A 20,917-nucleotide genomic window follows, 5' to 3' on the forward strand; every position below is an offset into this window, starting at 1 on the left:
AGGTTCTTGTCAAGAAAGTACTTTATTAATACCAAATAGACTATCATGGTAAGAAGCCTTTTCCCAAAGTAGCTTAGACACAATCACTGCGTATATTCACTGCAACTGAAATGTGCTGTTTGTTCATGGAGATTATAAACTTTAAAAATGATTCCTTCAGGTTTTATTGGGAGAGCACTAATTTTCATATTAAAATATTTCAGGAGGATTTTTAATTCAATTTAAAGCATGGTTTAAACAGAATTTTAAAATGAGCATTTCGGTTTGCATACATATATTTAAATAATCAGTTTTCCAAGGATTATTTCCATTTAAATAAGACTTGTTTTGTATAAATGGAGAGACACATGCTTAACTTTATAAAATATAAAAATCTGGGGGTTAAAGAACTGTATTTTAACACATATCTAAATTAGTGCTACAGAATTTAACATATATTCAAATCCGCATCTATGTTCCCTTTGAGGTAATTTTTTTTTTTATAATAAATGAGTTCATTCTCCATATAAGTCACTATAAACAAGTCACACTTTAGAAAATATGTGTATGTTTTTCTGACCAGTCTTTCTGTAATACTTGTGTTTTTTTACACAAATTACATAGTATTTTAAATCAGAAGAAAATTCCCTCTCCGTCATTCTTTTGCTCTCTATTCTTGTGTCTATGCGTGTGTGTGTATATATATATATATAAATAATGTATATATATATATGTATATATATATTTAAGTTAGTGAGACTGAATGCACAAGTTGAAAGAACTTGTGTTTTTTATACCAGGAGAACAGATATGTTATGGTTAATGAATGCTTCTAATATAATTTATGTTCATATAGTTAATGTTAACATAGCATGGACAAATTAAAAGATAGCTGAAATAATCTTACATTCTTATTAGCAAATTATACATATATATTTTTACCATTAACCTTTTATCAAAGAGAAGATATGAAAAATGACAACTGATGGTTATGTTTCTTCTCATTTTTCCATACATCTCTAAAAGTTGTGAGTTTATGAAAAGAGGAGCTAATATCTAGGTGGAGAAAGATGAGGGAATACTGCCTAGTCTGGTCAAGTTGATTATTAAGGTATTGCTTATTAGTTATTTACCCTAGATGTTAGCTTTCCACTTTCTCTCTTCTATTGGATCTATAAATGTCCTGCATATTATCATGCTTCAGATTCCTGAGAAACATTAACAAGCAAATGTTTGTGAATGAATCTATCTTAATCCCTGGTGATTAGGGCTGAACAGTAATTCATATCAAAAACATCTATTTTAATAAATACATATTAGGTAATATAAGAAAAATAAATTTTTAAAATGGAACTTCAGAAAAAAAAAGGTTTTCTGAATTTCTGCCAAATGAGTAAACACATCCTCCATCATTTCAAATACCCAGACACTGACAGGATAAAAACATCCAAAATCATTCAATTTAATAATTGATGATCAACATAACTGCTAGAGATGGAATACTTACACCTAAATTGATGTACAATGAGAAAAACCTATTTGTAGTCTGTTGCCCCAGTGGAATCTAGGATGAAACAAAAGGCCAAGGGCCATAAAGCAGATACAAGATCTTAGGTGATATCTAAAAAGTACAGTTATGTTGTTTGTTCAGATCCATCTGTGTCTTTATAAGCAATCTCTCTTTTAACATTATGTAGTTTCCAACTTTTATGAGAATAATATTCTTTGACTTACCTGATAGAGTAGACATGCAAATCCAGTCACAGAATTTCCTTCAAATTGGTGATCAGCTGCAATATCTGAAAAGACCAAGTGAGAGAATTTTAGTGAGACAATTTCCACAGTGTTACAGCTGTTCTCAAGGTGTGATTGTGTTTTCCTCAATCCATTCAAAATTTCCTTCACTTTCAGCCAGAATTTATACTGGCCTGGTTGATTGACTAGTAATGGGTCTGCAGACCTTCATCCCTGAGATATTTGTTCTCACAGTTAATTTGCCTTTGTTATCAGGTGGCTGCTGCAATGTAGCATTTTCAATTCTTCTTGGGTATGGATATATTAAGATATGTCCCACAAAGTCACCAAGGTCCAGACATATTTCTCGCTTTCCCCTCTGAGTATAGGAAATTATAGCCCACCCGGGCAAACAGGGTTGATTACTCAACCAGTTTTGTAAATACTCTTTTCTTGATTCACTGGTATGAGTGAGGAAGCCAGTATGGCAAGAAGGTCCATTCTGTTTCGAGTTCAGTATAACTCATATTTTTCTTGAAGAAAGTATTCTTTCCCTGGGGCAAAGACCTTAAATGTAGTAGTAAGGCTGCAAAGATGTGAAGCACACATTGGAAATGACATAGCTTCCTTGATTCTACATCTACTGCTATTGAGACACACCATCCTATGGAACTTTTGGAACAGTGCATGGGCAAATCCTAGAAACAATACTTCAATCCTATATGGGTTTTTTTGTTCATGCTGATTCATTACAAGAACCTTTAAGTGTTATTGCACTGGCCTAATGGTGATGAATATATACATATAAAGTCATTATTATATATTAACTATATAATATATAATATTATATATTATTAATATATACATATAAATTCATTATTATGTCAGTATCATTTTGCCATAACTCAATCTCCTTCTCTGAGATGGCACTGTTTGAAAGATACTGCATAAATAAATGGTCCATGAGCCCTCTGAAAGTGGAGATGAAGGAGGCACGGAATATGAGGAAGACAAATACTTATCTAGAAAATTACATCACTCATTATCTACAATAGTTATCAAGGATGGTAAGGCTTTCTTCACCAGGCTGGAAAAACTGATATAAGTGATAGACTACCAAATGACTAAATGGCTCACTATGAAGTACTCACTGTTGGTACCTGGAGTATAACATTGACATTTGTTGGTGGCAGTGGCTAGAATTAGCTTTGGAAAGAGGAAGCCCATGAAATTGGATCATTTCATAGGTGCCATCCTTGCCACGATGACTTTTCTGTTAATGAGGTTATTAGAGTGACCTTGGAGTAGCTAAGAAGAGAAGATGACTGTGACATTCTTCTCTGCTGGCAGTTGCAGTAAATCTCAAACATCTATATATTTTGTGCTTACCGCTATACCTCCTCTTCCTATACTTCTATACCTTGATACCTCCCTCATTTTCCATCAAGTCTTGTCTTTCCAAAACACTTAGTTGTTCATCAGGTGACCATATATATTCACACTTAGGCCCCTTCTTCTTGTGCAGAAATCCACGCAAATCACATGGCCAAATGTAATGCTCATAATTCTGCCCACTGGGAGGCATTCCTAAGTAGAGACACAGTGTGACAGTTTTATTTTCCCTGGCTATCCCCAACACAATTCCCTAACTTACCTGTGAGCCAGGCTTATATTCATTCTTTCTCTATCAGTTGGTCTAGAGAAACCTCCATAGGTCTATAGTTGTGAGATAGGCAATATGGTGGATGGACCCATTAACATATACTTTATTCATGTATACTATCTTATTCATATGCCATAATCATCTGATTTTCATAGAGATCAGAGAAATTAAATGGAGATTGATGAGAAGCACTACCCCTTCATTCTTGAAGACTTTGACATTAGAACCCAAATCTTATTTCCATCTGAAATTTGATATTGCTTTTAGTTTGATATCTTCCTCAGAAATAAGCTATTATACTACAATAATGTCCTTTTATTCCAAATATGGGATCACAGACATGAAAATACTATCAGATTCTAAGTATATTCCTCCAAGTTGAACTTGATGTGATACAGATTTTAATCAAAACTCCGTTTAGCAACAGACTAAGTAGAAAACTTGATAGTGTCTTATGACCTGGTGTAAAAAGTTATTTTACTGCTGCATTGAGATTGTCCCTGCTTATCTCTGAGGAAGCTTGAAATTATTATACTTAAGCCAAAATAATGTCAAAAGGGCTAAATACTAATTTATAATATGCTGCTTAAAGCTTTAAAATTCCACAGTGGCTCCCAAGGCTGGCTTGTTTATTGGTGTCTGTGTAGTAAGGACATGAAACACACTGCTAGAAACTTTTAGAGTGTTCTAAAATCAAAATTCCTCATGCAAGTCTTAGTCACTCAAAATCCTGCGATAAAAAAAACTTTCTAATAAAGAACCCTGGTGGATATGCCTGAGAGTCTTCCAGTCCTCAAACCTTGTTTATACTCATTTTTCCTCCTATATCATATTGTTTACTTCAATAAAGCCTCATAAGAGTATGCTCTGTGGAGTTCAGTAAGCCCACTTAATTATCTGACTCATATAACATTTGTCACGTCCTTATAGCGGTGTCAACTAAGATTCAAAATGTAAGAGTGTACAACTGATTTTTTGGGGTGAGATCTGAGGAATATTTATCACCCATACATGCAGTGTTATTTAAGTGTCTTTGTTCAAGAGACCTCACCACTGTTTGATGAGGAGACTTTGTGACTAATTTACATTGGGACACTGGATGGGACATGACTTTCCATGCAATGACAGTCTTTAGATTTTTTTCTCATGAGTTCTTATTTATTTTTTGTTTGTTTTGTTATTAATTTATTTTTTCTCAAATTTAAACTATTCAAGAAACACTGTAATTAAATGTGTATGCAGAATGTCCCTAAGAACACCATAATATATTATGTTAATATATCAGGTCACTGAGAGTCAAATACCCTGATTTTCACTCTGGTCTTCCTTTCTTTTATAGCAATCACTTTCACCTTGCTTTTGACAGTTAAATGCTGCCATTCTGAAACCTTCCATATCTATTAATACAATGGACTCAAATTTCATGGCAACAGCACCCACCACCAACTCTTATCTATAGAAGATAGCCACAATGGAGTCTCTCAAAGATACCAGGTCCCCTTACTAGGGCATTCTTTGTTTCCTCGGTGAAGGGAGTGTCTTCTGGGCTCATCCAGGAAACTCAATTCTTAGAGAGTACATGCTAAATATAGTCTGAACCTTCTCTCCCCTTCCTCAATATTGCTACAAGTGGTTCTGTCCTTTTCACTTCACTTATTCTAGACCACTATAATGTTAAACTTTCAAGGTTAAAGTTAAACTTTCAAGGAGATGTTTTAGAAAGCTATGAGGACAAGGTCTCATTTTTCATTCTAGTACATGAAATCTTGAGCAACAGTGTGGTCTCATAAATACATTTTTTTTCCAATCCAAGCTTATATCCCACTGTGTCATTCATATATTCTTCCAGTCTACTCAGGAGATTTACCTCCAGTTTCTGCAGGGCCTATTTACAGATTATTATTTTCTTTAGAAAATAAACTATTTTATTTTGCTGGATGAACTACGCTGTCCTTTTGATACTCTTCCAAAAAGTGATCCTGATAAACGGCCTGAAGGCATAGAGGGGTGAAACAGACAGATATTGAGGAGAAAAAGCATTACCTATGAGGAACTTGTGTCCCATGAGGTCACTGCACATGTTTAGGCATGAGGACATTTTTCCTCATGGAAAGGGGGTGTTGTTTATTTCAGCCCAGAGGGTTTAGGAGAATACAAGGGTTCAATACCTTAAGGTTCAACTTCTTCAGTCTCCGTGACAGGTTGAAAGTACACAATATTTGCTTATCAGAACCTTGCTATAATGCATGAACACTGTCAAGGCTGGCCATTAATTTTAATTGTCAGCTTTGATAACTTTACGATTAGATCTGTGGCTTAATTTTCCATAAAAGCTGCCCCTAAGCCTGTAAGAGATGAGAGTCTACTCCAAAGTTGCCATAGAAGCTCTTTGCTTTTACAATTTTACAGCACACCTTCAATTTCCAGTTGGCTGCCCTGAGCCTATAATTTTCTTTCCGTGGGCTTTCCAATGTCATTAATGGAAGCCAGCCCACTCTTCAGTCATTATCATTACCACTGCCCTCATATCATTCAAGTGCCACCGTTCCCATATATCCCACACCTCTCCATCCACTTACATATCATCCCCATTAATCAAAGGTGAAATCCTTAACACTTGTGATGTGAATACATGGCATATTTTCACTAGCTCATTTCTGATATCAGTTGTTTTTATCGTGGGCTTTTCAGGAAGCAGAACTTGAGGCCAATATTCATAGGCTAATGCTTTATTAGGAAGTCCAATCCTAAATAAACCAGAGATGGGGAAAATGTGAGTGACACAAGGAATGTCAGAGAGAAATAAAACCATGTGTTACCAGGGTGGTTACCACAAACTTTCTATCAAGTAAAACCATTTTTCTGAGAAGTCTTTTGAGTGATTTGGTCTACAAACAAATTCAGCCCTGGAGTGGAAGGAGAATTTATCTGATGGCTTATATCTCTCCTTGGTTAGAACTTTGCTTGGTGTCTCATCACTGTGGGGCAAGTGAGGGTAATAGGCATGTCCCATGCATTTTCATGTTTCAGGGCCCCAGGGAAAAACTGAGGAGGGTAAGGGACTAGTTTACACATGCGGTAAAAATGACATTGGGTTGTGCCCGCTGCCGGAGCTGCAGCATGGCTGAACCAAAACAGACTGTTGCTGTGGCTAGCTGGTATGAAACAAGCTGGCAAAAGTTCCAGGCACATGCAAATTACAACTCTATGAAATCCTTTAAGTGAAGTGGCTCATCATTTAAACATACCCAAACCCAAACCAAACCAGACAGTACTTCTCTTCCCCACACTCTCCTGCCCTCTTGATTTTTTACCTCCCAAAGGCAGAACTTCCAACTCCTTTTAGCTCTTTTTTCTGGTAGTGAGAAAACCATTTTTAATAATATATTTATTGGTGTTTAGGCAAAACGTTTTAAAACATGCTTGTACTCATCCTTTTTTACCTTTAGAAAATGATTTTAGTCAACTATTGACTATCGACGTTCTTCTTTTGAAAGTGATAACCAGTGAATTACACTATACATTTACACACATACACACACGCAAAATGCATTCATGCTCTAATATGCACACACACACACACACACACACACACACACACACACACACCTGTTCTACCCACTTTATAAATAAGATTGCATGATAACTGCTTGGTTGAATTACTGTTATAACTCACATAAATACAAATTACAGCTGGCCCCAAATTATTATTATTTTTTGGCTCACATTCTAATGCATGCTTTTTTGCTGTTCCATTGATCTAGTTTTAATAATTGACTAATTTATTTGCTTACACAGTTTTTCTAGCACTGCTAATTCAGCATCAAATATTAAAAAAGAGGAAACTGTAAAATTTATCCTCAGGTTCATCAAAAAGAAATCTCCCATGGTCCAACATCCTCTTACTCTACATTGAACTGCCAGTTCCAGCTTGTAGCTATGTTTCACTGCTGTCGTACTGGTATGTCCACAGCTGTCCTTCTGTGATGTTCCCTCATAGTTACTTTGGGAACTACTTGTTTCTAAATCTTATGTAAATTCCTCATTTAGATTTCTGTGCTCTAAGACTTTCTTTTGCTTGTTTTACTTTATTATTTATTATGGAGTATATCTTCCAAGAAAGGAGAATTGTAATATACTAACGGCTTGCATATCTTAAAATATATTCATACTGCTCTCATATCCGATTTTGCCTGTTCCTCTCTGGCAAGTCATTTAGCACACTTCTATCTCAAGACCTTCCATTTTCCCAAGCCCTTTTTTTGTCTCACATTTCTGATTATTTTTGTCTGTGTGTGCACAATTTTTATTCTCTAATATCTTCGAGTGAGAATTTAGTAGAGAATGGGTATACACATGTGCATCAACCATGTTTTAGTCTCAAATCCAAATACACATCTTTACAGTTTCCATAAATTATGAAGAAAGAAAAGCTATCCCAAGAATTACATGAATCTTGCAATATCATCACTTATGTTATCCTTTTTTTTTTTTCCAGTGGGACATGAATTTCTTCCAGATATATGATTCCACAAAATACCCTATATAAACAACATGCCAGAAGATAATACCCAAATCCAGGAAAATGCAAGAATCTCTACAATTCAATGGATCTTTATAATCAGTTGGGGGGAGGAGTCACTTCTGAATCACTCTAACATGTAAAAACAAAATTGAGTAATAGTTTAGTCTTATGTCAGAATGCAAGACTAAACATTGCTGTCAAGAACATTCTACATATTCACATTTTTAGAATGCTGCAAGCTTAAATTGCACCCCACAAAATTCCTCTTTTCTCTCAAACTCTCGTGCAAGGGTATCAAATTTGGATAGATTGGGCAAGTTAAATTTGACTTTCTTAATGGAAAAACAGTAATATTTAGAACTCACTGTGCAGTCAGAAAACAAAGTGATGAGATACAATATTTAAAATATATATTACAAAACATTACTTATAAATGTGAGTTAAAAAATTATACACCATTTCTCCTATGAAAATAGACACAACAAAGGTTGATATCAGTTGATAGGAAGTTTTTTTCTGAGTGTCAAAGGTTGAGATTGATTTATCGCTTTTTAAATATACAATGGCTATTATTAAATTCACTTCACACATAACTTCAATACCCTGGAAGTAAAATAATTTTGTAAGTGTTTGCTAGATTTGTTAAAGTAAGACTGTGATAGTATTCCAGATTAACTCATACATGTATATCAGGTTGACTTTTATCAAATATGTTGAGCTTTTCAACTTTAAGAAATTATTTTCTTTAACATTTAAGAGCTACCAGGAGAAAAGTATTTAAAGTAGTACTGATTCAAAATTTTGGGAAAAATACTGTCTCATTAGGAACAGGGTTAGAAAGAAAGAATACAACCTGCAGCAGAGCAATAGGGGGTCAGATATGTCTTTTCCTTTGTGCATTTACTATTAAGAAAATATAGGGACTTTAAAGGACTCACAATATTTTAGATACAATATTATGATGTGACAGAGATTTACCAAAATTAGTATTTTCTTTCTTTATGACATTTACTTTTAGAAAACCAAATTTGAAAATGTGACATTCTAATAAAGTTATATTGAATTTTTGGCTTGTACAATTTGCAATATATTTTAAAAACAGTATGAGTTTTTGGCTCCAGATCATTTTATATATGAATTATTAGAAGTGTTACATATGGAAAAGAGTTAAATGTTCCATTGCTAAGACTGTAATTATAAATGTGAGACATTTTTACATCCAAATCTCCTTTTAGAGAAGAAGTAAAAGCATAATAAAGATCTTTTTGACTAAAACAGAACAAATGTATTTAGTAATGGGAAGAAAAAGTGCTATAACTTGTTTAACTGACATTAAGAAGATTAGCCTTGGTCTGCAGGAAAGCAAAATAGCCAATTCTACTTAACAACATGATGGTTCAAAAGGAATTTAATAAGAAACAGCTCAAATTTTTTGATGTTCTTAATCAAAATCATTTGTTTTCAAGTGGATCATCAAATAATTTCCTCCCATATATTCTGTATCAGCTGAAATCTTAAATTGATTTCATTCACATTTCTAACTAACTTTATTATAATTCCAAATGTCTTTGGTGATAAATGCATTCTAAGTTAAACATGCTCAACCTTGATTCAATTGTATAGGCTAGTTTTATTTGTGGTTTTCAAGTATATATTTTTAAATGTACATAGTCTATGAGTTATTACATTACAATGATGCTGGGAACAATAATAATGGATCTAAAGGTCTATGGCCTTCTAAAGAATATATGAAAACCTTTTGGGTGAATGATTAATACAAAGTACCTACAAAGACAGATGGTGTAAGATCTTTGACATTATACCATGTTAGTATTTCAGACCAGTTTGTTATAGAAAAAGGTCACTCAATATTAGAGACAGGCTGTAAGAGAAAACGTAGCTTGAAAGACTGAGGAAATAAAAGTTGAAAATGTGGTAGGACCTCTCTAATATTAACTGGTAATACTCTAGATATGAAGGAAATATATTAAAAAGTCCTTAAGTTACATAAACAAGTAAAGATTCTGATACAACTACTAGAGTATTTTCAAGTATTTTCACTTCCAATTAACCCAATACATATATACATATGATTTAAAAGAATAACTTGGCCCCATCTGCATTTTTTTCTCAAACTTCACATCTCCGATATTTTGCCCCGTCTGGAAATACTGCACATACTGTTGACTCTCAAATCCATGATTTTCAGCTCCATCTTCTCCACACATCTCCAGAATCGCATGCACAAATTCCTTTGACATTTCTTTTCAAAAAATCTAGTATTTTTATGTTAATATGTACATGAAATAGAATTACTGATTCTTACATCCCCCGCTATTGCTATCTGTGCCTCCTCAGTCTTTACTGATTCTGTTTATAATATCACATCTACTCAACATAAAAATCAAGGCCTTCTTTCTGCTCCTTACCTTTCACTAAACTTCTATATCATCTGTCATCAAGTTCTTCAATCTCTATCTTTGAAATGTATATTAAGTCCCCATGTATTCCATCCCAACTTCAACTATCCACATCACTGCTATCTGTTCCCTAGACTAAAGTAATACACACTTAATGAATGGCCTCTCTGTTTCTAAGCCTGGCCTTTACAATCCATTTTCCATATAGCCAGTTATTATAAACTTTTCCAAACAAAAGTATTTATGTCACTTCTCTGCTTAAACTGTTTCAATTATTTCCCCAAGCAGTAAGAATGAAGCCCTAACACTAAAAAGGATTATAAAACATGATAAGCCCTGCACACACATCCTTTAAGTACTTATTCTCACAAATTCTCATTATTTTCCGACGACACTGTCTTTTGAAATGCTCTAGACATTAGACTTTTGTATTAAACTCTAAAGTCATTTGAATTTTTGTTTTGTTTTACTGCTGCACCCACAGCATATGGAAGTTCCCAGGCTAGGGGTTGAATCGAAGCTGCAGCTACAGCCACAGCAATTCAGGATATGAGCTTTGTCTGTAATCTACACCACAGCTCAGGGCAATGCTGGATCCTTAAGCCACTGAGCAAGGCCAGGGATCGAACTTGTGTCCTCATGGATACTAGTCAGATTTGTTTCCTCTGAGCCATGATGGGAACCCTGTCATTTGAATGTTTTAGTGTGAATTACTCATCTTCCCTCACCACCTCAATATGCTCCATATTCCCAAATCTGTGGATGTCTAATACATCCTAGTTGATCATATAAAACTCCCTTAGGATCATCTTTGAAATCTCTTTTTTTTTCTTAAGCTGTAACTGCTCTGTCTGAAAATTTTAGTTATACATTTATAATATATCCAGAATTTGAGTACTTATCAATACATCCATTACTAAACTTTGGGTTAAATTTCTATTCCATATGGCTACCAGCAATAGCCTCCACAGGGATCCCAGTAAAAGTAAGTCATATTATGTTTCTCTTCTGCTCAAAGACTATCCATGGACTTCATATCTCAGTCAGGGAAGAATGAATGACAATTAACATGGATAACAAGAACGACAGGGCATGGCTTCCCACTCAGATCTGGTGTCATCTTCCATGCCTTTTTTTGATCTTGTCACAAAGAACTCACTGATTATTTAAATCAAACCAAACCTGCACAGACAGGATTAGTCACTTCCCTGGCTCTCTGCCTTAAATGCTCTCTCTCCAGGTATTCACCTGGCTTTTCACTGATCAACTACAAGTGTTTTTTCATATGTTAACTTCTCAGTGGTATATACCTAAACATTATATAGAAAAATACATTCTTTCTTTCATCACTTTTTCTCCCTTCCTTGCTTCATTTTTATAGCACTTTTCACCATCTAGTAGTCTATAAATTGTATTTACTCAGTTTGTTTATACTCTCTTCTCTGTTTATTTCTTCTAAATGGATATAAATTATATAAAGGTAGAAATTTGTCTGTTTGTTGAATTCTGTGTCCTGCTTAGTAGACAGGATGACAATAATGGCTATTAAATAAATAACTATATATACACATAAATGAACAATTAATTAATGAATCTAGCACACAATATGAAAATTTTGAAGGAGAAAAAATTTAAACTTTATGGTAAGACTTTAAGGGATACATATATCAATAGCATTTACTCCATTTTTACAGATAAGAATAATCAACATTATAAATTTATCATTCTCTTCAAATAGGTTATAGATTTAATACAATTTAAATCAAATGGCAACAGAAGTTTATTTTTTGGAAACTTAGTAAGCTTATTAATATTATATAAAATAATTAAATTCCAAGTATATTCAAGGTACTCCCAAAGAAGGGTATATTGGTGTTATCTGCCCTATCAGACAGATCTTCTAATTATAAATACATTGTATGGAAAGCAGCTTCTGAGATGAAGTTCAGTGATTTCTACTTCCCAATCTTCTAACCTTGTGTAACCCATTCCACTTAAGTTGTCTCCTGAATTTACTGACTTGTATGAAATAAATGGTATAGGGCAAATATAATGTAATGCGGATTTAGAGATTAGCTAATAAAAAGACTGTAACTTTCGTCTTGGATGTATTCTTTCTTATGCCTCCTCAAATTGCTCTCTCTGTGAGATGAAAATACAGCTGTCAGGTCATGAGGCAGCTCTATGGGGAGCCCCAATAATGATGATCCAAGACCAACCAAGTTTGAACATAGTCCTCTCCCAAATTGATAGTCAAATGACACTGTTGTCCAGTCAATATTTGGACTCAACCACATAAGAGACCTTGGCCTAGAGGCACATGATGAAGTCATGTTTGGACTGATGATACAAAGAAACTGTGAGACAATAAATGCTTGCTGTCATTATATTCCAAGTTTGAATTCATTCATAAGGTGGCAGTATGCATTACAGCAGTATAATTTGCAGCAAAATCATGGAGATTAGGAAATGATGCATTGGAAAGAAGATATATACATGTTAAAAGAGATAAAAGAGTCCAGAAACATATCTATGCATATAAAAAAATGTTGATACAAAACAGATACAGAATTGCAGATTAAAAAAAAAGAGTACAACTTATTGCTGATTTGTCTAATAAAATTTAAAATGTGATTTCTTTTTTCTTGTAAAATTGTAAGAGTCAAATTGAAAAATACTAACCAATCTAGAGTGTCACTCATTTCCTTGGAATTGATGCACTGAAGCTTTATTCTTAGCTTGGATAAGGACATATTATTATGGAATAAATCTTATTGTTACTAGAATATCAAATGCTGTAACAAATTGGTACTGACAGAATGATTTGATTGAATTATCAAATGCACTCAGCCAAAATTCTAATACAACAAAATCAATTGCATTTCTGTTCTTTTGTCATTTAAGTCCGTTTGTGTTAGATGGGATGAAAATGGAAAAAAAAAAGAGCCAGGAAATAATTTTACTCATTGACCAAAATATTCCCATTATTTTTCTGACATAAAAATTTTTAAAATTCCCCAATGTTAATATTAATAGTAGTCTAAGTAGCTTACTAAACAAACAGGACATGAAAAACTCTATTACCTGATCTTCATATATATACATACATACACACACCCACACACACACCCACTCACACACTCCTATACATGAATGTAGCTAATTAATCATCAAAATCCACTCGAAGATGTGGTGGTAATAGTACCAATCATCAAGCATTTCACACAGAAGGGTATCTGAATGACACAGGTTAAATGCCCTGCAAAAAGTCATATGCTGACTTGTTTAAAATCAAAACAATCTCACCTCTTATCAAGAAGAAAAGTTACTTTGTTATCACCACACAGATACTTCCTGAATAACTGACAGTTACATGTAACTAACCATCGTATTTAGTTACTAACCTTTTATTAACGTCAATAAAATATGCACTTGGATTATTATTTTCTAAAACTGATCTAATTTTTTAGGCTCTATTCTTTCATAAAATAGGATTCAAGAATCAAGATGATCTCCTACAGCATGTGGTTTCTCCATTTTCATCACTAAATTTATGGGCTATAAAATGAAGAGATTAAACTCTAGCTGTGTCAGACCATAAAGATAAAGGCTCAAAGTATCTGACCTTACTGGCTTTGTATGAGTTAGTGTGCATCAAGGATGATGAAAAGCTATTAATTTAAAATTCAGAATATATCATAAAAATTTTAATAGAAATTGGGGTTCCCATAATTCATTGATAATATGCAATTTTAGGAAATATTTTGGCAAATAATCAGACTTAACTGTGACAGGGATACTGATATATATGTTATGATTTTAACAATATATTTTGCATTAAATATAGAATGAATTTAATGTCTATGATTCCTTAAGGTATACTTTTGGTAGCTTGGATGTGTGTGTGTGTAATGCCTTTAATTCTCATCTTTCAGATATATATGAAAAATATATGAATTTTCTCCCTTGCCCTTAAAAGATAGTTCAGCCACTAATCATTGATGGAAATTATAGGAATGATTGTTAAAACAGGCTATTTAAAATAAATTTTTTAAATTTTGCATATAAGTTCAAGATAATAAAATATCAAATGTTCATATACCAAAGTGAAGTATAAGCAAGCAAAGAAGTTTCCTGAACACAAGTTTGTGACCCTTTCAACATTACCACATTCAGGGCACAAAATGATCAGAACTGGAAATTAAAATATAAATAGGTCCATGAAGGAAAAATCAATAAATGGCATATCAGACAAATTAGAAACTTCTGCTTTGCAAAAGACCTTATTAATTAGATGAAAAGAAAAGCTGCGGAATGGGAGAAAATATTTGCAAATCACATATCAAAGGATTTTTATCCACAATACATAAAGCGCTTTCTATTCTCAACAGTAAGAAAACAATCCAATTACAGAATATGCAAAGGAGCTGAAAGGTCACTTTCATTTAAAAAGATAGCATATGGAAAAAAGTACATGCAAAGATATTTAATTCACTAGTCATTAGGGAATTGAAAATTAAAGCCATGATGAGAATACTATACACCTATTAGAAAGGGTGAAATAAAAAGTACTGATTCTGTTTCATGAGCTGGTGAGAATGTGGAGAAACTGAATCTGTCCTACATGTCTAGTGGATAGTAAAATGAAAGTCATTGTGGAAAACAATTTGGCAGTTACCCATAAAAATGTAACATACATCTGCCATACAACACAGCTATCACACTAATGCACATTTATCCCAGAACAATGAAAACTTATGTTCATGGAAAAATCTGTGCATCCATGTTCATGGTAGATATGGGCTTGTATCAGTCCAAGATGGGAAACAATCCAAATTTTTTTTTTTTTTGTCTTTTTGCTATTTCTTGGGCCGCTCCCATGGCATATGAAGGTTCCCAGGCTAGGGGTCCAATTGGAGCTGTAGCCACCGGCCTATGCCAGAGCCACAGCAACGCGGGATCCGAGCTGCGTCTGCAACCTACACCGCAGCTCATGGCAATGCCGGATCGTTAACCCACTGAGCAAGGGGAGGGATTGAACCCGCAACCTCATGGTTCCTAGTCGGATTCGTTAACCACTGCGCCACGACAGGAACTCCTCCAAATGTTTTTAATGGGTGAATGCAAGAACAAATGGTGGCACAACCTCACATATGAATATTACTTAACAATAAAAAAGGAATTGCCTACTGATTTATACAACTTTGATGGATTTCAACCTCATTATGCTGAGTGAAGAGAAGCCTGCCTCAAAGGTTACTTAATGTGAGAATCGATCTATATATAACCTTTTCAAGTTAGGCAATGTTCATAGAGAAAAGATAAATACTAATCTTTTCTCGAGAAAAGATTAGTATTTATCACAGATTAAGGTTTGGAGTAGACTGTAACACAGGGAGTTTTTTTTTGTGATGGAAGAGGTTTTTTTTTTTTAATTGTGGATGATACTTACACAAATCCATACATGTGATAAAATTACATAGTTCTATACACCAAAAAAAGAAAAAAGTGCATATAAAACCTAGTGAATCTGAATAAGGTCTATAACTGTACTAGTAGTATTGTATAATATTGTAGGTTAATGGTAGCATTGTTTGTTAGCTGTATTGTACGTAGGAGGTACTTGTACCTCACCTCAAGCCTAGGAAATTGAGCTTCACCAGAACCACACAGAACACTTGCTCTATCTTTGTGTTTTTGAGAATTTAATAGACTTTTAACAGACTCTTCCTTAAATGTGTTTTAAGAAAAGAGAAGGTAGGTTGGGTGAGTGCTCTTATATGGGCAAAAAGAACCACTGGCTGTACTGTGATTGTCCTGTACTCCAAATATGGATCCAGATAATGATTTTATATGACAGAGAAGAAATAGAGACCTGAGATTGAGGCCAAAAAATAATTCATGGAATAGGGAGTTCTCAAGATTCCCAAATGTATTGCATCTTTCAAACTATCTGGCGGCTACAACAGAAATTTCAGTCATTAATGCTTTTTGAAAAAATTAAAGGGTTATAAGACATGTTTTACTGAGAGTCCTATGGAAATTGTCCTTGCCCCTGACTCTGGTACTCAGAAACTCCTGAGACTCCTTCTCTCTTGCCTGTTCTTCTGATACACCTAACCCTACAAATTCAGGGCTTCTCTGACTGCCTGCTCTGAATTCTCACTAATTGTCATTGGTTCTTTTCTCCATAAAGAAAAATGAAAAAAAGCTCACTTGTGTGATCTGTGTGTTCAGATATATGTTTGAAATGCTGTTTAGAAGAAAAGCTGTAGATACCTATACAATCATATTTTCAGCCTCTATTAATAGAAATTAAAAAAATAATTTTATTTGGGAATTTGGGGCCTCAATATGTATTACTTTTCTCATGCCACTCCTTATTCAACAGGAAATACACAGCTATATGAATTATTTTTGAAATACTAAAATTAATGTTTGACAGATTCTATTTTTAATGTTTGCCACTGAGCTTTTTCTTTAATTTAGATGAAGAGTTATAAGACAATACCACTTCCTTCACCATTGAATACATGACTCATTTATAAGAATTATTTGTATTAATAGTATTATGGCTTTTTGTCATTTCTAAATACATGGAATTTATTTTTTTAAAATGCTCAATGAATTTATTGTATTTATAGCTGTACAATGACCATCCCAATCCAATTTTATAGGATTTCCATCCCACAACCCCAATGAATCCCTCCACTCCCCAAACTGTCTCCCGTGGAGACCATAAGTTTTTCAGTCTGTGAGTCAGTATCTGTTCTGCAAAGAAGTTCATTCTGTCCTTTTTTCAGATTCCACATGTCAGTGAAAGCATTGGATGTTGGTGTCTCCTTGTATGACTGACTTCACTTAGCATGATAATTTCTAGGTCCGTCCGTGTTGCTAAAAATGCTGGTATTTCATTCCTTTTAATGGCTGAGCAATATTCCATGTGTATATGTACCACCTCTTCTTTACCCACTCCTCTGTTGTTGGACATTTAGGTTGTTTCCATGTCTTGGCTGCAATGAACACTGGAGTACATGTGTCTTTGCAAGTCATGGTTTTCTCTGGATAGATGCCCAGGAGTGGGATTGCTGGATCAAATGGTAGTTCTATTTTTAGTTTTCTGAAGAATCTCCATACTGTTTTCCACAGTGGTTGCACCAATTTACAATCCCACCAACAGTGTACGAGGGTTCCTTTTTCTCCACACCCTCTCCAGCACTTATTGTTTGTAGATGTTTTGATGATGGCCATTCTGGCTGGTGTAAGGTGGTACCTCACAGTGGTTTTGATTTGCATTTCTCTAATAGTGAGTGATGTTGAACATCTTTCCATGTGTTTTTTGTCCATATTTATGTCTTCTTTGGAGAATTGTCTGTTAAGATTTTCTGCCCATTTTTCTACGGAGTTTTTTTTTTTTTTTTTTTTTTGGTATTGAGCTGAAGAAGGTGTTTATAAATTTTTGAGATTAATCCCTTGTCAGTCAATTCATGTGCAAAGATTTTCTCCCATTCTGTGGGTTGTCTTTTCATTTTGTTTAGGGTTTCCTTTGCTGTGAAAAAACTTTTAAGTTTAATTAAGTCCCATTTGTTTATTTTTGTTTTTACTGTCATTACTCTAAGAGATGGATCTGAGAAGATGTTGCTGTGGTTTATGTCAGAGAGTGTTTGGCCTATGTTTTCCCTGAAGAGTTTTATAGTGTCTGGTCTTATATCTAGGTCTTTAATCCATTTGGAGTTTATTTTTGTGTATGTTGTTAGGGAGTGTTCTAATTTCATTCCTTTCCATGTGGCTGTCCAGTTTTCCCAGCACAACTTATTGGAGGCTATCTTTTCTCCATTGTATATTCTTGCCTCCTTTGTCATAGATTAGGTGGCTGTAGGTGCGTGGATGAAATTTTCTCATTTCATTTGTTAATCAACATTTTTTTTTAAAGTTCTTGCTAAACCTATCATTCATCATTTGGTTCCTTCCCATGTTAAATTTTTATTTGTATATTCTTTTGAGGAAATATCTATGATATATAACTTTAATTAGTCTTAATATTAGGCATTAATGTGAAAATAAAGTTAATTTAAAAATTCTACTTAGAGAAGAACTAAAGGTAAATGCCATGATATATTATATAGAACTGAAATAATTTATGTATTCAAAAAATATTTATTCTTCTAATTACATAAACACTTAAAAATAAGCGGCTAACACTTATCTTTCTGTTTGCAAATTAACAGAGTATGAATACTTTTTAATATTACCCTAAATATATATCTTGTTTTGTTCTTAAATTTAGTATTTGTTGAAGCTTTCTAAGAAATAGTTGAAAAAGAACTGTTTCCAGGTATTATTAACTTTTAGCCATCTTAAAAAAATGGCAACATGCAAATAGCTTTATGTCTAAAGGCCTCAGTAGGGAATATTCTAAAGGTGGCATTCATTCCTATTGTTTATTAACACTCTGGTCACATAAAACTAATTATTAATTCAAATTAAAATTTTTCATCTTGGATGTCAATTTTCCATCATATCACTTCGAAAAATATTTTTGACTTTTTATACCTTATTCCTTCCTTTACATATATTTAAATAAATGAGTGATAGCCTAATTTATTTTACAAATATAGAAAGTATGGGGGATATTTCTGATCAAAAGAAATTAGCAAAGTGGTTATTTCAGAATACATGGAGCCCTACCCATGGAGCTATGGCTTACGGGGCCTAATCCATCAATCTGCTTCAAACCAAGCAGCCTTGTTTTGGTCTCTAATATGTACTGGCTATAAAACACGACTTTTCTTGAACAGAGACATCTGCTGCTGAAAAACAACTAGAGCGCCCACAAAACTCTCCTACTGGCTTCAGGGTTAATCTTCACCATTTCTGGACTGGGCTTATAGACTCCATGTAATATCTGGCATGGCCAACTTTTACATTATTTTGACCTAATTCTCCATATTTTTTCCCCTTTTCTTTAGCCATGCTTTCTGCAGCCTTTATTTCATGCATATTTAATAAATATGAGGTTTTTGTTTTCCTTTTGCTAGTGCTGCATTTCTGTGAATTAAAGAAAAGAGGTTCTATAGGAGTTACAAAACAAAAAATTGGGGGGTAATTTTGTTTCTTTTGTTATTATTCTCGTCATTGACTATATTTACAAAGAATTAAAGAAATAGTGCTCTCTTTTACCATTCACACCCTCAACAAATCTTACTGTTCTCCATCTACTAGCTGTATTATAAATCAGATCACTTCTCACCAATTTTATCCCTAGGACCCTCATCACACTATTATCTTCTCCTACCTGGTCTGCCTTAGCAGCCCTCCTTCTAATCTCTCATCTTCCATTGTTACTTTTTTTTTTTTTTTACAGTCTATTCTCCTAAAAGACATCAGTGTAGGCTCTGTATAATGCAAAATTGGGTCCTGACATTCCCTGTTTAAAGCTTCATTAAATAGATGCAAACTATTGCCTTTGGAATAAAAAAAATAAAAAATAAAAATAAAACTTGAGTTCGTACTATGTTCTGATGACTCTTCCAAAAGAGTAAAAAAATTTTTAATAAACATTTTATTACCACATCAATAAAAAACAAAGTTAACCAACTATTCAAACCAAGCTTCTATTCTTCCTCTCATTTATTCTAAGCTCCTTAGCCTTCTTGACATTCCTCTGAATCTCAAACATTTCCACTTAGGGCTTTTTCATTTGGTAAATGCTGCTTACTAAGGCTTTCTTTCACAGACTTACAAAATAGGGGGTCTTTTCAATGCTCTAAGAAGTTCCACACTAAAAAGAAAACTGTTAACATACACGGATTTCCAAAACTCTAGAGTTTACTTTTGGAGGCACCTTTCTTTAGAATCTATACCTCTATACTAGTGAGCTTCACATTGCCTGTCTTACCCTTAGAGCCTCCTCATTTAAGTAATAATTTATGAAATTACTGAAATATCTGCCTCACTCACTAGAATGTCAATTCCATAAGCCCAAGACCTTTACTCACTTGTTCACTGCCTTATTCTCAAAGTTTAACACAGTGGCTCACATATAACAATATGTGACACTTCTTTTGGGTGTGTGGGTGAGAGAAAGAGAGAGAGAAAGGGGTACAGAGAGGAAAGAAGAGAGACAGACTGAAAGAGAGACTGGGTTCACACTCTATAGGCAATAATTATGAAGTTCTGCTTCCCTTTTTAAAGCTCACATCATATATGCTGTAATTATAGACTGATTTAAGTGCATTCTTAGCATATAAATTAGTTTTTAATAATGCAGAGTGTTAAAATATTTTTCTTATTTTCTAGGCATGTTAATAGTTTAAATCAGCTTTCAGAATTTGGCACCTGCAAATGCATAACATTACACTGGGTGAGTAAAGATGCATTGACTATTTGCAAAGGAAGTAGAGAAGCAATCAATTTGAAATAATTCCATGTTGTTCATTGATTTTCTTTATTCATGCAACAAATACTTATTGAACTACTAGTATGTGTCAAGCATAATTCCAGGCACTGAAGTAATGTAGTGAACAAAATTGACAAAATATTTGTTGACATGGTCTAGAGAAGTAGATACTTTCACACATTTGAATGTTTTGCCAT

The 20,917-nt window shown here is 33.9% G+C and overlaps 1 long non-coding RNA gene across 1 annotated transcript in view; it reads right to left on the reverse strand.

Annotated features, from left to right (window-relative positions):
• The window catches only part of LOC102164036, a 135,027-nt gene that overhangs the window by 73,782 nt on the left and 40,328 nt on the right, over positions 1-20,917 (reverse strand). Inside the window, exon 2 of the long non-coding RNA XR_002338010.1 lies at positions 1,714-1,778. This is a non-coding gene — a long non-coding RNA (uncharacterized LOC102164036). The remainder of the gene's footprint in view (positions 1-1,713; positions 1,779-20,917) is intronic.

This window comes from Sus scrofa, chromosome 13, assembly GCF_000003025.6.
Source record: "Sus scrofa isolate TJ Tabasco breed Duroc chromosome 13, Sscrofa11.1, whole genome shotgun sequence".
Classification (NCBI taxonomy): Eukaryota; Metazoa; Chordata; class Mammalia; order Artiodactyla; family Suidae; genus Sus; species Sus scrofa.